The following is a 14,532-nucleotide window of genomic DNA, read 5'->3' on the forward strand; positions in this document are numbered from 1 at the left end:
AGCTTTGTTCAGATCGATACACTTGGAGGTGATTAGGCTTCATCAAGACTCCTCGAGGGAACGGATGGGAAAGGAGGAAACATTTTTCACGACCGCGCTGGAAACACCGCCGGGCAGGGATAATTACGCAACACCCTCAATTAGATCCGCAATTTATTTTACTTCAACTGTCTGGGGACCGAACGTGTCTCAGAAATATTTTCCTGAAAGATTTTTACAAGAAGCAGACTTTTCTTGGAACACAAGTGGAATACCGCAAATAACCAACTTCCAGGTTTATAGTGTCTTCTTTTCATTTCCAAAAGCAACCGTTCAAAAATATCCTGTTTTCTTGATACATTTTCTAAACTCAAGGACGTCTGATTCAGTTTTTCAATGGTGTGCATCATTTGCTTTCATGTATTCTTTCTGAAATCAGTTCCCACTAATTTAATATCTGAGCTTCGCGCGTGTTAGTAATCTCTGAAAAAAAAAAATTCTATCTTTTCTGTCATTGCAATTAAATATTATATTCAGTCACTTGAACATATGATATCTTTTGACTTATATTTGTTTTGTATATCACTAGCACTTTTTGCATATCTGATAGGAATGTCTTAAAACAAAATTATGCTTAATGAGACAAACCAAACGGGAAAGCAAATGAAAAAGTTTGATTCTGATATTAGAATACATGCACACGCCGGGCCTGCCTACCAACACACACACACACACACACACACACACACACACACACACACACACACATCTTAAGAGACTGGCCAAACAAACAACAAAGGCATCGCACAGTCAATGGGTTTCACGAGCCGTCCAGAAAAACTTCCTCGTGTTTTATGGGCGAGTCGTCTGCCTTTCTTGTCACTGGGGACGAAGGTCAACGTGGACGCCAAGAGGATGCAGAGGTCATAAAGCAGAGTCCTTCAGTGTTCGGGTCGCGCCCAAGCATCGGGTCACGAAACTCTGCTAAATGGTTGGCCACATCCTCAGAAATTGATAACTAAATACGAGACGGTGGGACACACACACACACACACACACACACACACACACACACCTCACTCAAGAAGCTTCCCAGCGTATCGTCAGGTTCATGCTTAATTAAAATAGAAATGTGTCGCAATAAGAAGAATGCAAAGTATTGACACAAACAATAGTTACAGAAAAAATTCTAACCCGGAACAATGTATATAACTCAGATACATGCTAGATGAACACAGGCCAAAACTGATTCACAAATGTCATAAAGGTGTGCAAATACGATTTAATATTTGAAGATGAAGCTAAATAAATTAACGTGAAGGACAGAGAGTGAATGAGTCGATCTTGAGAGACTTTTGCAGTATTAATATATTTTTTGAGATGAATGCTTGCCACTCTATAGCTAAAAAAAATCATATTGTTGCCATTCCCGTTACATAATTAAAATAAAGTCTACGGTTATTTTGTGCCGGTTTATCCACCATTCCGGGTATACATACAGTACGTTGACCACGAGTAAGGTAGTAAAGATTAAATTTGTGCCGACGTTTTGATATGGTCGACTGTCAAGACCTTAATGAACATACTGCATGGTTATGGTGAGAGGATACGCATGTTGTAAGATAATAACTCATAAAAAAAATGAAAGGAAGTAATCACACACACACACACACACACACACACACACACACACACACACACACACACACACACACACACAGTCCTAAGCGGCACCTTCTGGTCTGGGTGAACGGTAGGTATCGTGCAGTATCAAAAGACAAAGATCGACCTCTCTTCCTCCTGTATGCTTCTGGCCGTTATATTCTTTACTTTCTTGTTATAACATTTTTACAAGACTTAAGAAACGGTTCGACAAAAGAAATGGCTTAGCGTTGAACTTTTCCTCCGCCCCCTTACCCCCCGCCCCTTCTCACATTGAAGTATAAGGTGATGGAGGAGGGAGAGGAGAGAGGAGGTTGAGGAGGGGAGGGAAGAGCGGCTGTCGGTAGTGTTGTTGAGACAGGATTTACGGGGGTTCTCTGGCTATCTTTATGGGGAGTCCTACGTGCGGTTGTGTCTCCTTAAGTTTATTACTGGAGCGGCTGCACCCTTGCTGGGGAGGGCAGGAGGGGAGGGGGGAGGGCAGGAGGGGAGGAGGGAGGAGGGGCAGGCTTTTAACACAGAGGCCGTAAAGTCCACTACTGGCTGCCTGGGGCAACCAGGCTATCGGGACGATGTGGGGAAGAACCTTTAGCAAATGCATTCAAGCATTATTTGACACAAATGTATTCTTATGTTCAACTAATAAAAAAATATCATAAATAGATCATAACCACAATCTCCTTTGCACTGGTTCTGAAAGGCGTAAATTTAAACACGTGGAATCCTTAAAGATGTTTTTGAGTGATGTGTTATTTGACTTGACTGGATGAAGATATAAGTTGTGAATCCTTGGTAACTTGTCCTTATATCAATGTTTTTGCCTTGGTAATTTATCTGCTTCATTGACTTAAACAACGAGAATTGATTAACAAATAACAGTTCGGCGATTTAATGTAAAAACAAAAACAAGAAAACATAGCACAAAGAGAAACTAGAAGCCACAAGGTGGGCTGAATCACACCAGCCAGCCACGCCAACCTCGAGTTTTCGTTATATTTTTTTTTAGCTTTAATCCCAAGAAAAAAACCAAGCAACTGGACGTCGCTCCGTTAAAATACATCCAAAACTACCAATCTTTTTAGTTATAAGTGAAAAAATATACGTGTACTTTATAAACCGAGTACCGATATACTGCAACACATATAAATGAGAAACTTTTTTTTATGGTCAAGCTATTATATCACACAAGTGTCTCAGGTGTGTGTGCATACTAAGCAGTCATGATGGCCAGAACAGACTCACTCAAGGGGCGCGGCTCCCCCGCCCGCCAGCAGAAGGAACTCTCAGGCCCTAAATTTGGCTGTGGTCGGCGAGGCAATAAGTTTTCCGGCCGTCGTGGTCTCGCCTCCGGGGAGGCAGAACGCGGGGGCAGAGTTTGGAAATTTGATTTGGAAAGTTATTATTGGAGTTTGGTAGGTGGAGTGTCGTTACTTCTGCCTTTGTTTTTCTTCAACTTTTTTTGTGATGGAAAGTGTAAATATTAATATGTGCGTAATTATCAGAAAATCATGATAATATAAGAGAAAGGAAAGCGAAATAGATACTCTTGTGTGTAGGATGTCCTGATAAAATGTCTCTTCAATATTCAGCTTTAGTCATTTGCTTTTAAAGAACCTGATGTGGCATTTCATTTGGGTAATTTATATCATTTTCATTATGTTTGTTCACAGTTTTACGAGTAGGGTTAAGCACTTTCGAGGGATTAGCAAATGACAAAAGTTAAATGCAAATTACTTCATCTCCGGATATAACTCTTCTCCAATAATAAGTTTCAGGAGCTACCTGGTGTAGGCCGTCTGGCATTTTCTTTTCTCCTAATGTATTTGTGGCCTTGTCTTTAACTACTTAATAAAAGTTTATGACAAGTTCAAGCAGAGAATGAGGCATGAAAGGATATAATCGAAAGTTGTACAATACCAATTCCATTCATTACCTAAGCGCTGTGTTTCCAGATATGAAAAAATACGGTAAAATAGAAAATAACAATGATTAACTTTTTTTTTTTTTTTTTGTAACAGGCTACCCTTAACAATCAATTACTATGATGAAAAGTTTTACTCTCCTAAAAGTCTGTATAATCCAAGCACAGTTCCTAGTTGTAACTACCTCAACGTTTTCTCTTATGAGGTAGGTCACACCACTTTTCGTTACTTGATATTCTACCGCGATACAACACAGTCTTTGCAGAAATAGATTTGAGCTCGGTATGCGTCTTTAATCTTCGACATGTTGCTTGTGCCTGGTTTTCACGTTACGTGCTCGTCTCGTATTCAATTCTTATGCGTATTTCTTGTCAAACGCAATTCAAATCAAGAAAAGAGTGCGGTGAAATATTTTCACAAAGCCTTGCATCCGCCGCGCTCCCCTCCTCTCTGACGTGCGGTGTCACATGTGTGGAGACGGAAAAAAAATTGTCGCTGTAAAACTATTAAACTATTCAAGGAAATGACACGCCCTGTTTCCGAACCCGCCTTAGCTTTTGCTTGACTTGGGTTAAAAATTCAGGAGATGAAAGAATTAACCCAATATGAAAAAAATGTATATTCGCCCTAAGTAGAGAGTTCGTAAATAAGATGCAGAATGTAATTTGCAAACATAACTCCGAAAATGAAGCATACACAGGTAGCAATAATTGATCATACCATCTGTGCTAAGGAAAAAAAATGAAAGAACACTTTTCTGGTCATTTCAGTGGCAAAGGTACAACAAACGCACATCAGATGGAGGAGAAGAGGAAGAGAGCTGATGAGGGGAGAGATGGAAGAGAAATAAACATGGAAACATGAAAATGCAGGCAACAGAAAGCCTATTGGCTCATTACGAGGTTGCCCGATCTGGTAATTTAATCTGCTTGACAGTCGGAGCAGTTGAAAGCACCTCGTATTCAGTTTACTCCTGATGCAAGGAAATAGCGGTCGATACGATTTTTAAATGAGTCGATGATATTCGCACTTACTACTTCTGAAGAAAGATTGTTCCAATGGCGGATGACTCGGTGTGAAAAGAAACTCCTGTCGATGTCCGTACTGTATCGTCTCGCTTGAATTGGTAGACCGTTATTTCTTATTCTTATGTTGGTTTGTAACTCAAAGAATTAAAAGTGATTGACGTTATTGTACTACTTCAGGTACCTGAAGACCTGAATTAAATCTCATCTAAAAAGTCTCTTTTGCAGCGAAAAGAGGTTGAGTCGCCTGAATCGTTTTTCGTACGGTTGAGCCCTTAATGTCGGAATCATTTTCGTAGTGCGTCGCTGAACTCTTTCTAGTAATTCAATGTCTTTCCTGTAATTAGGGGACCAGAATCGCACCGCATACTCGAGGTGAGGCCTTATCATTGAATTATACAATACTAACATTGCGTCATGCATCTTGCACCCTAAGTTCTTGGCTATGAACCCGCGAGAATAGTATTGGCTTTGTTCTATGTTTTTTTTTTACAGTGTTTTTGCATGTTTCAGGTCGCTGCTGATGGTGACCCTATGATCCCATTCGTGCAGTACCTTGTCAAAGGCTTTCTGGAAATCCAGGTAAATGTCATGGCTGGGGATGTGATCATCCGGTTTTCATATATACCTTGAAAGAAGTCCTGTAGATTTGTTAAGCTGGAACGCTTATTTCTGAACCCGTGCTGGGTATCAAAAATTATATTATTTTCTACTAGGAACTTGACAAGTTTCTCTCTTATACTCTTCTCTAGCATTGTTCCTGCGACTAATGTCAAATTTATGGGTCTGTAGTTTAGTGCAACAATTTTGTCTCCTTTTTTCAAAATTGATGTTACGTTCGCCATCTTCCAGCCTTCGGGGACTTTGCTTCGTTGTACTGACCGATTAAATATGCTTGTGAGGGGCTGAAGTATTTGCTGTTTAATTAAGTTCTTTCAATAACCGCGGAGGTTATTGGTCGGGTCCCGTTGACTTGTTCGTGTCGAGTTTGTCGAGGTACTTTTTCACTTTGTGGTCGCATATTGTGTCAATTTCCAGGGGCATTATCCTCCTCGGCGGATTAGGAGGAGGAGGAGGAGGAGGAGGAAGAGGAGGAGGAGGAGAAGGAGGAGAAGGAGGTGCAGTGAAGGGTGAGAATAAAGGCCCAAATGAGAACCAGTGACTGCTGCGGGAAAGGCTAAGACGGTAGATCACAGGCGTGTGATCAGAAATAAATATTGACAATAATCTCAATCTGCCGGGGAAGTTTAGTGACAGTCGTTCAACGTCACGATCAAAAGAACTGCAGTCAACGGAGGCGGAGTAGAAGGAAGCGAGGAGAGTGGGAGCTGTACGAGGGTTGTGAAGAGGAGGCGGGAAAGTTGTCAAGGGAACGAGGTTTGGGTACGAAGAGTAATGTAGTAGTGATGTTGGTGTGATGTTCCCAAGTGAGTTAAGGATACCTGAATAAAGGAGTACAGGTATATATACTACTTTCGTAATAAAATTATAGGGCAATTCAGCATCAAAATGTATCTATGTTTTTTACACTACACTTAGTTGTGAATATACTTGCCTCGGGCCATGCTAAGATCAAGGTAGCCACAGTGCAGCAAAATCTAGTTGTAGTTTTTCACTGCCACAAATGAGTATAGAGTGCAGTCTGGAGACGGATGATGGACGGTGATAACCTTGTTACTGCTTCTGGGACAAGGATACTGAATGGTTCCTGGTTCTAAACATGAAACGAGTTGAGTGCCGAACCAACAAGCATCTTAGCCGACTCCTTCGTTTTTACCTAATGTACGGACACACACACACACACACACACACACACACACACACACACTGAATATAATATCATCTAACAAAATATAATGAGTACTTTTTCATCGTGCTGGGTCTGGCGGCAACGTGGGCCCGGGAACAATAACCACTTAGGAAAGGTAAAAGCTCGCCGGACACACGCACACAGTCGCCGGACCGGAAAAAGAAATCATAACGTTATCCCGCGCCAATTCGGAATGGCCGGGACATGACCGAGTTTTCCAGCCTCGCTTTACCAGAGTCGCCGCTGGAATTAGTGGTGCGCCGAGGCTTTGATTTTTTTTCTTGACCGAGTTTTCCTTTCCACTCCTCTACCTCCCCACCCCTCGATCTTCACTCCCCCCACCCACCCCCATCCACCCCGCAGCCTGTCTCCCTTCCCTCCACTCTAGTCCCCCGCCACATCCCTTCCACGGCCTTCATTCCCTTCCTCTCTCCCCGTTACAGTCCTCCAACAGCCACCACTTCCCTCTCTTCCCTTCACAATCCCCACGCAGTCCTCCCTTTACTTATCTTCCTTTTACAATACTCCTGCTGACCGGACCCATTCCCGCCTCTCTATCTTCACAACCATCCATAAAACCCCACCTCATTCTCTCTCCATCATTCCTCTCAGATAGCCTTCTTCCCCCCGCAAGCTCAACTCCCCTCCCTTTCTCTCCACAATCTGCCCACATCCCCAACTCCCTCTCCATCCCTCACAACTCTCCCATAGTCCCAAACCTCTCCTTCCCCTCTTTCACAAGCCTCCGCCGCCCCCTCTTTTCTCTCCCGTCCCCGTCACTACCCATTCCTCCCCTTCAGGCAGCCGTTGGGCAACCGGAGACAGGCCGATTAACCTTTCCGGAAATACAATTGCAGAAGCCGGAAAAATAACGTGTTAGGTGATTTTTTGTATCATTCACCACGAAAAAAAAAAGTTATAGAAACGTTAGGTTGATTAAAGCAACGGTCACACGGTGGAACTTCAAGTAATCGGTGAGGCAGATAAGCAAAGAATGGGACACATATGCTTTCTTCCTTCCTTCCTCCCTGACGTCCCTCCCTACGGTTCCCTCACACACCTGCTCCTCACACACCTGTCCTGGTTAGTTAGTTACCTCTTTGCTACCTGGCTGGTTGCTGCTTTGAAACTTAAGATGCCATAAGTTAACGTCGCCAAAACGAACGAGGAAGTTTGTTATTATTTTTTCTTCTTCTTTCGCTCTTCTTTTGTAGTTTGTATGAGTGTTTCCGTCTCTCTCTCTCTCTCTCTCTCTCTCTCTCTCTCTCTCTCTCTCTCTCTCTCTCTCTCTCTCTCTCTCTCTCTCTCTCTCTCTCTCTCTCTCTCTCTCTCTCTCTCTCTCTCTCTCTCTCTCGCATCAATTTCCCGCCTTCTCCACCAGCATCCACCGTCCCCACACAACCACCACCACCACCACCACCGCCGCCTTCACTCCACCTCACCTTCAAATAAACATTACCATCCTACTTCACACAACCTTCTGATCAAAGGTTTTCCTACAATTTATAATTCATCTGTGTCTTCAGCTGCTTATCTTTTCAGTATCGCCACCTGCGTCTCGAGGGTGAGCGCTAGTCCCACGGCCGACCGCCTCGCCGAGACCTCCAGTTCTCCCCACGAGCAGATCCAGCCTGAGGTGGAGGCGTCGCGTCTGCTTCCCGTCCGTCCCGCAGCTGAGACACACGCACGATGAAGGGTCTTGTAAGGCGTGGTCCCAGTGACTCCCGTGTGCTTTCTGCGGCATTTTGACTACGCGTAGATACTTGAAGCTCACGGGGCACTCCGATATTGCTCTGTCTAAGCCCTCTGCAAGACTCCCTGATGGTTTCGACACCACCAGCGTTACTCCCCCATCGCTGGCACACCGATTATGACACCACCAGCGTTACTCCCCATCGCTGGCACACCGATTATGACACCACCAGCGTTACTCCCCATCGCTGGCACACCGATTATGACACCACCAGCGTTACTCCCCATCGCTGGCACACCGATTATGACACCACCAGCGTTACTCCCCATCGCTGGCACACCGATTATGACACCACCAGCGTTATTCCCCCATCGCTGGCACACCGATCATGACACCACCAGCGTTACTCGCCATCGCTGGCACACCGATTATGACACCACCAGCGTTATTCCCCCATCGCTGGCTCACCGACTATGACATCGTCAGCGTTATTCCCCCATCGCTGGCTCACCGACTATGACATCGTCAGCGTTGCCCCCACATCGCTGGCTCACCGACTATGACATCGTCAGCGTTGCTTCACATCGCTGGCTCACGGACTATGACATCGTCAGCGTTGCTTCACATCGTTGGCTCACCGACTATGACATCGTCAACGTTGCTTCACATCGCTGGCTACCCGACTATGACATCGTCAGCGTTGCTTCACATCGCTGGCTCAGCGACTATGACATCGTCAGCGTTGCTTCACATCGCTGGCTCACCGACTGTGACATCAACGGCGTAGTTCCAATATCGCCGGTTCACCAAACTTGACACCTTAACGATATTTCTCAACCATGCCCAGTACACTGGGATCACTTCGGAGTCGCTCTTCTGAACAGTAGCGGTGTTTGTGATACTCGAAGTCGGTTACTCATTAACGCACACACAAACACCCCTGACTACAGACTCCTCGTACAGAGGGAATTTCTCAACCATGCCCAGTACACTGGGATCACTTCGGAGTCGCTCTTCTGAACAGTTGCGGTGTTTGTGATACTCGAAGTCGGTTACTCATTAACGCACACACAAACACCCCTGACTACAGACTCCTCGTACAGAGGGAATTTCTCAACCATGCCCAGTACACTGGGATTACTTCGGAGTCGCTCTTCTGAACAGTAGCGGTGTTTGTGATACTCGAAGTCGGTTACTCATTAACGCACACACAAACACCCCTGACTACAGACTCCTCGTACAGAGGGAATTTCTCAACCATGCCCAGTACACTGGGATCACCTCGGAGTCGCTCTTCTGAACAGTAGCGGTGTTTGTGATACTCGAAGTCGGTTACTCATTAACGCACACACAAACACCCCTTACTACAGACACCTCGTACAGAGGGAATTTCTCAACCATGCCCAGTACACTGGGATCACCTCGGAGTCGCTCTTCTGAACAGTAGCGGTGTTTGTGATACTCGAAGTCGGTTACTCATTAACGCACACACAAACACCCTGACTACAGACTCCTCGTACAGAGGGAATTTCTCAACCATGCCCAGTACACTGGGATCACCTCGGAGTCGCTCTTCTGAACAGTAGCGGTGTTTGTGATACTCGAAGTCGGTTACTCATTAACGCACACACAAACACCCCTGACTACAGACACCTCGTACAGAGGGAATTTCTCAACCATGCCCAGTACACTGGGATCACTTCGGAGTCGCTCTTCTGAACAGTAGCGGTGTTTGTGATACTCGAAGTCGGTTACTCATTAACGCACACACAAACACCCCTGACTACAGACTCCTGGTACAGACGACCATAGACAAGGCCCACTTTAACGGAATTTCTCAACCATGCCCAGTACACTGGGATCACTTCGGAGTCGCTCTTCCGAACCGTAGCGGGGTTTGTGTTTCTCGAAGTCGGTTACTCATTAACGCACACACAAACACCCTGACTACAGACTCCTGGTACAGACAGAATTTCTCAACCATGCCCAGTACACTGGGATCACTTCGGAGTCGCTCTTCTGAACAGTAGCGGTGTTTGTGATACTCGAAGTCGGTTACTCATTAACGCACACACAAACACCCCTGACTACAGACTCCTGGTACAGACGACCACTGAAAAGCACCAGTTTAACGGTACTTCTCAACCATGCCCAGTACACTGGGATCACCTCGGAGTCGCTCTTCTGAACAGTAGCGGTGTTTGTGATACTCGAAGTCGGTTACTCATTAACGCACACACAAACACACCTGACTACAGACTCCTCGTACAGAGGGAATTTCTCAACCATGCCCAGTACACTGGGATCACCTCGAAGTTGCTCTTCTGAACAGTAGCGGTGTTTGTGATACTCGAAGTCGGTTACTCATTAACGCACACACAAACACACCTGACTACAGACTCCTCGTACAGAGGGAATTTCTCAACCATGCCCAGTACACTGGGATCACCTCGGAGTCGCTCTTCTGAACAGTAGCGGTGTTTGTGATACTCGAAGTCGGTTACTCATTAACGCACACACAAACACACCTGACTACAGACTCCTCGTACAGAGGGAATTTCTCAACCATGCCCAGTACACTGGGATCACTTCGAGTCGCTCTTCTGAACAGTAGCGGTGTTTGTGATACTCGAAGTCGGTTACTCATTAACGCACACACAAACACCCTGCCTACAGACTCCTAGCACAGAGGGAATTTCTCAACCATGCCCAGTACACTGGGATCACTTCGGAGTCGCTCTTCTGAACAGTAGCGGTGTTTGTGATACTCGAAGTCGGTTACTCATTAACGCACACACAAACACACCTGACTACAGACTCCTCGTACAGAGGGAATTTCTCAACCATGCCCAGTACACTGGGATCACTTCGGAGTCGCTCTTCTGAACAGTAGCGGTGTTTGTGATACTCGAAGTCGGTTACTCATTAACGCACACACAAACACCCCTGACTACAGACTCCTAGCACAGAGGGAATTTCTCAACCATGCCCAGTACACTGGGATCACTTCGGAGTCGCTCTTCTGAACAGTAGCGGTGTTTGTGATACTCGAAGTCGGTTACTCATTAACTCACACAAAAACACCTGACTACAGACTCCTCGTACAGAGGGAATTTCTCAACCATGCCCAGTACACTGGGATCACTTCGGAGTCGCTCTTCTGAACAGTAGCGGTGTTTGTGATACTCGAAGTCGGTTACTCATTAACGCACACACAAACACCCCTGACTACAGACTCCTCGTACAGAGGGAATTTCTCAACCATGCCCAGTACACTGGGATCACCTCGGAGTCGCTCTTCTGAACAGTAGCGGTGTTTGTGATACTCGAAGTCGGTTACTCATTAACGCACACACAAACACCCCTGACTACAGACTCCTCGTACAGAGGGAATTTCTCAACCATGCCCAGTACACTGGGATCACTTCGGAGTCGCTCTTCTGAACAGTAGCGGTGTTTGTGATACTCGAAGTCGGTTACTCATTAACGCACACACAAACACCCTGACTACAGACTCCTAGCACAGAGGGAATTTCTCAACCATGCCCAGTACACTGGGATCACTTCGGAGTCGCTCTTCTGAACAGTAGCGGTGTTTGTGATACTCGAAGTCGGTTACTCATTAACGCACACACAAACACCCCTGACTACAGACTCCTAGTACAGAGGGAATTTCTCAACCATGCCCAGTACACTGGGATCACTTCGGAGTCGCTCTTCTGAACAGTAGCGGTGTTTGTGATACTCGAAGTCGGTTACTCATTAACGCACACACAAACACCGCTGACTACAGACTCCTCGTACAGACGACCACAGCCCACAGACAAAGACCACTTCCCCCTGCCACTCCTTCACCAGGCCAGCGGGTGACTACCCAGCCCAAGGCCCTGGCTGAAAGGGCTGGTGAGGGAGGATTAGAAGCAACAGTATGGCGTCTGGGATTGCATTTCTTACATTTCTTACATTACTTAAAACCGTTTCATGTATCAGTAATTTGACCTGCAGGTATTTTTTAAAGGAAGGTTTGAGGGCGTTATGCGGTACTGGATACTCTCATAAGTAGGTCTGGGTGCGAGAGGGATTTAGGGATCTTAGTGAGCTCTGATCTCCGTCCAAGGGCACAATGCATTCAAGCTAGAAATCGAGCTAATAGGGTACTGGGATTTATTTCAAGGAGCGTAAGCAACAGAAGCCCCGAAGTCTTCCTCAAACTATGCGGTTCAGTTCTGGTCACCCTACTATAGAATGGATATCAAAATGTTAGAATCGGTGCAGAGGAGGATGACTAAGATGATTCAGGGGTTGAGAAACTTGCCATACGAGGAAAGACTCAAACAGTTAAACTTGCATTCTCTAGAAAGGCGAAGGGTGCGTGGAGACATGATCGAGGTTTATAAATGGATGAAGGGCTTTAATAAGGGAGACATTCATAAGGTTTTGTTGGTAAGAGAACCGGGTAGGACACGAAGTAACGGGTTTAAACTGGATAAATTCAGATTCAACAGGGACATAGGCAAAAATTGGTTTACTAACAGGGTGGTGGATGATTGGAATAGGCTTAGCAGTCATGTGGTGAGTGCCAATACAATTGTCACATTCAAAAATAGACTAGATAAATTCATGGACAGCGATATTAGGTGGGGTTAGATACACGGGAGCTTAGGGTCAAAGGAGCTGCCTCGTACAGGCCTACCGGCCTCTTGCAGACTCCTGCGTTCTTATGTTCTTATGTTCTTATGTTATCCAACACATCGTGGAAAACGACACGAACTGACATTGAAAAAAAAAAAAATGAGATGCAAGCTAGTCTCAGTGGCAATACAGCAATGTTTTTTTTTTTTTTATCATCATCAGCCATAACACGCTCACTGTACGAAAAAGATATTTCCCAATGTTTTCCAGCTGCCTCTGTTTGATGCCTGAGCACTCCATCCTGCTCCAGTAAAGGATCTAATTTCAGCTCTTCACCCGTTTTTATTTTGTTGGCCCTGACATCTACAATTTCTGGGTTGCCACTTTGGTGTTTTGGCTGTCTATCTGTTGTCAGTTTTATGCATATGACCTGCCCGGGAAGAATAAAAACTTTTCTTTGTTCCATAAAGCCTGCAAAAAGAAATTATCTCTATTTCGGCCAGAGAGTGAAATCACATGTGCTCCTTGGAGACACGCTAAGTCCTTGCAGTCACTCAAACTCTCCCGGTAAAATTAAAGTGGCGCCGAGGGCAGTCGGTAGGGTGAACACCAGGCGGGGGAGGGCAGGGAGGGGAGAAGGATGGAGGCCTCCCTACTCCCCATCCCCGCATGACTCCCACACGGGATATGCAGCATTTCCTCAGACAGAGTCCAAAATTTCAGGAAATACTCTAATTGTATGAGTACCAATAGCACCAGAAGATTATGAATAATGCACTGCCACAGAGACCAAAAGGCATTTTAACTAGAAATTGCAGTCCACCTTTATCGTACCTAAAATATTTCATAGGACTATACATGCAAAAATAGAGAACTTTATTTTTATCATTAGTTTTTAAAACATGAATTCCATTATCTCTAGATTACCTTTAGTTTAGTTTTAATATACAAATTTCCCCTGATTTCTAAAAAGTGTCATTTCCCAATACTTTTCACTAAAACTCATCAAAAGTTACAACCTAGTGACGAATTCCTTAAAACTATGAGGACTGCCCTGCCCTCCCCCCACCGTGTGTTTAGACTCCAGCTACCCGCCCAGGTGTTGCTGAGGGCCGCATCCCGAGGTGCTCCAGGGCTCGGAGGCTCTTGTGAGGAATAGGCTGAGGCGCAGCTTTGCATACTAAGAGCCGTCGCTGTCCTGAGAGGCTTGCGTCTGGCGGCGTAGCACAGAATAATATGTACACGGCACGTGCTGGCTGCCGGGCCAAAAAATAGTGGAGAGTGGGATGTCATGTAGCAACGATCATATAGAAAGAAAAAAAAAACATGAAACAGACAGCAAGACAACAAAAACTACAAATCAGGGACAGAAACATTATGAACAGAAGCAGAAATAAAATATGTCATAGTCGATAACAAGAAAAAAAAACCGTAATAAGCCACTTTATTAATTTTACTTTCACTGGGAAGCACGCCATTAAAAAAAAAAAAAAAATATATATATATATATATATATATATATATATATATATATATAATATATATATATATATATATATATATATATATATATATATATATATATATATATATATATATATATATATATATATATATATATAGGGTAGAGGAGGAAAATGGTAGCGTACTGAAAAAAAAAAAAATATATATATATATATATATATATATATATATATATATATATATATATATATATATATATATATATATATATATATATATATATATATATATATATATATACAATCAATTTGAAGAGGGAATAAAACTTGGTTAATTCTCATTTCG

General features: G+C 44.4%; 1 long non-coding RNA gene across 23 annotated transcripts; it reads right to left on the minus strand.

Annotated features, from left to right (window-relative positions):
* Positions 1 to 7,891: 7,891 nt before the first annotated feature.
* Positions 7,892 to 12,054, minus strand: LOC126994513 (uncharacterized). Of its 23 annotated transcripts, none has more exons than XR_007749653.1 (5): positions 11,796 to 12,054; positions 11,176 to 11,376; positions 10,898 to 11,037; positions 10,096 to 10,619; positions 7,892 to 9,651 (listed from the first exon to the last, which is right to left on the minus strand). It is a non-coding gene; the product is annotated as an uncharacterized LOC126994513 (long non-coding RNA). The 23 variants fall into 23 exon arrangements; XR_007749366.1 differs by having other exon boundaries at positions 11,656 to 12,054; XR_007749813.1 differs by lacking the exon at positions 11,796 to 12,054 and having other exon boundaries at positions 9,957 to 10,174; positions 10,340 to 10,619; positions 11,176 to 11,628.
* Positions 12,055 to 14,532: the final 2,478 nt, after the last annotated feature.

The sequence above is a fragment of the Eriocheir sinensis genome, chromosome 1, assembly GCF_024679095.1.
Source record: "Eriocheir sinensis breed Jianghai 21 chromosome 1, ASM2467909v1, whole genome shotgun sequence".
Lineage (NCBI taxonomy): Eukaryota > Metazoa > Arthropoda > Malacostraca > Decapoda > Varunidae > Eriocheir > Eriocheir sinensis.